The sequence below is a fragment of the Octodon degus genome, unplaced genomic scaffold (assembly GCF_000260255.1).
Source record: "Octodon degus isolate 3935 unplaced genomic scaffold, OctDeg1.0 scaffold00043, whole genome shotgun sequence".
In the NCBI taxonomy this organism is placed as follows: Eukaryota; Metazoa; Chordata; class Mammalia; order Rodentia; family Octodontidae; genus Octodon; species Octodon degus.
In genome coordinates this window covers 11601199-11603783 of record NW_004524619.1, presented here as the reverse complement: position 1 = coordinate 11603783, position 2585 = coordinate 11601199, and the positions used below count along the sequence as shown (strand labels likewise).

General features: G+C 49.6%; 1 protein-coding gene across 1 annotated transcript in view; it reads right to left on the bottom strand.

Annotated features, from left to right (window-relative positions):
• The window catches only part of Rpp14 (ribonuclease P/MRP subunit p14), a 9017-nt gene extending 6753 nt beyond the window's left edge, over nt 1–2264 (bottom strand). The window contains exon 1 of the mRNA XM_023715690.1: nt 1796–2264. The gene's annotated coding sequence lies outside the window, so the exon portion shown is untranslated. The remainder of the gene's footprint in view (nt 1–1795) is intronic.
• Between the last annotated feature and the right edge of the window lie 321 nt (nt 2265–2585).

The following is a 2585-nucleotide window of genomic DNA, read 5'->3' as shown; positions in this document are numbered from 1 at the left end:
TTTTTTTTTTTTGGCCAGCTCAGCCCACCCTGAGGTTGGAGCTGGCAGGACATGCATGTGATGCTGGGGACTGAACCATGCATGACCCTCTGTGTCTGCCTAAGCAGGCACTTTAGACCGCTGAGCTATCTTGCCAGCCCCTAGCATTTTAACTTTTTGACTTTTGGTCAAACTAAGGTCACTCATATGCTATGCATGTATGTACTTTTTCTTTTTTGGTGTTACCAGGGATTGAACACACGAATAGTTTACCACCGAACTACAACCTCAGCTTTTGATTTTTTGAGAACCACACGTCAAGATGGCCATCTGATGGCCAGGCCCACGTGCCTCCCTAGAGATAAACAGCAGCTGGAGATCACACTGTCATTAGCACCACCTGATCCAGAGGCCCAGCCAGTGCATCAGACACGAGTGTGTAACCAAAACACCCTGACACATACTCCCCTCCCTTTCCAGACAAGCCCTGTTCTATGTCAGAAGTTAACATGTTAAAGCTACATGCTTTATTTCCCTATTGGATCAATATCAGCTAAGGAACTTGTCTTGTAACTCTATAGGTTCGTAGTGTGACCCACACTGGTAGCTACCCATGCTGTAATTTTGCTTTATAAAACATCCTCAGACAAATACCCTCTGCGGCAAACCGCCTTCAGATCCCTCCTGTACTTCATGAGCTTTGTCTCAATAAACCTTTCCTACTCTTAACCTCTTTTATCCTCAAATCCACTGTTTGATGTCTAAAGAATCAAACCTGGCACATTTAACTTATAACAGATTGGAAGTTCTTTCCCTGGGACAGTCCCTCTGCTGGAAACCTTGCGCTGCTTCCCATTTTGTAGAGTTAAGGCCTAAGGTTTTTTTTGTTTGTTTGTTTTAATTTTAGGGAAGAGTCTACAGGGTGTTCAAGGTATTCAGGATCTTACTACTAGATTGGACATGTAGTGATCCACCTGTTTACAGCCTCCCAAGAGCTGGGACTATGCCCAGTCTCAATTGCTATCTCAGCATGCCCTGGTGGCAGGCCAGCACAGCAGGTCCAGGGATCCGAACCCTGGCCCCTGCGCCTGCTTGCAGGCGCTTTAATCCGCTGAGCTATTTGGCTGGCCCTAAGGCCTAAATTCTTTTTTTTTTTTTTTTTTTCAGAACCAGGGATTGAACTCAGGCCCTTGTGCTTGCCAGGCAAGTGCTTATTCTACTGAGCCATCTCCCCGGCCCCCTAAGGCCTAAATTCTTACAATAGCCTGCAAGACCAGCGCTGCATTGCGTCCTGCCATTCTTTCTGGACTCTCAATTCCTCCACTACCACACACGCCTCTTAATCTCTTAACTTTCTCTAATACCAGTCTCTCCCCTGCTGCGGGCCTCAGTCCAGTTTTCTGGCAGTGCGGGAACGCCCTCCCCCAGGTAGTTCCCAGCTCACTCCATCGCCTCCTCTCTGGCACTGCACTAATCTCACCTAATCTGGCCCAGGGCCTATCCTGTCTAATAACTGCACCATCCTCTCTTGCCACATCCTGGTCCTTTCATAGCATTTGACACTTTCGAAAAATTCAGTAATTCTTCAACTTCTACTTTCCTCCCGTATTCACTGTACTTCCAGTCCACGTGACCCGTCTGTCCTGGTCACTGCTGTTTCTCAAAGAAACTAAAATAAGGCGGGGCACATGGTAAGCGTCCAGCATACAACTCAGAGGCCAAACCATTAATTTTTAAAAGCTCAATCCCCTACCACCGAGAACTTAGATTGCTTACAGCCCTTGTGAAGGAACACGCTCCCTGCGTCAGCGCCCACCTCGCTCCTGGCGCAGGAAGCGCCCAGCACTCGCGCTGTCCCCGCAGCCAGCGTCCGCGACCAATCCTAGAACGCGCTGGCGCTTCTGCGCGTGCGCAGCCCGCGTCCGCCCTGCGCCTGCGCGAGTGGCGGGCTCCGCCAGGCCGCAGGCGCGGAACGTGGCCGCTCTCTCAAGGCTTTCGCCTACCCGCCTTCCGTGGGACTAGCCAGGCGCCTTCCCTGACTCCTGTTCGCTGAAAGAATGGCCAAGGTTCGGCGGGCCCACACAGAGGCCAGAGCTTGAGCTCGGGATACCAGCGGTGAATTTGCGTCCGGCTTCGATCTGGCCGGCCCCGGGTGCGAGGCGGCGCGTGGTTATGACGTCAGCGCGCGACGGCTCCCAAAGGACCCGGAGTCGGAAGCTGGAGCTGAGGTCGTTGGGGCGCAGCACCCCCTGCTGCCCACGTAGGAGAACGTGTGTGGTGGCGGAGTGCGGGGTGCGGGGCTGGAGGCACAAGTAAATGCGAGGAGCCCTCATGGAAATTTATTCTTTTTTTTATTCATGTATTTATCTTTTATTTTTTATAGGCCTGTCAGTTGTTTTATTTTTTATGCTTTTTCTAAAATTTAATTGAGAAATATGAGACAGTTTCAAAGCTGATTAATAGGACAGGTTTTTTTTGTTAAATAGGACAGTTTTGATAATCAATACATTGTTATCTTCTTAGTGGTTATCCATAGTGCAAGAAGCAGATAGGATATCCTGTCCAAACACTATTAGTACACCTCTTTCTTCTCAATAAATTAAGCG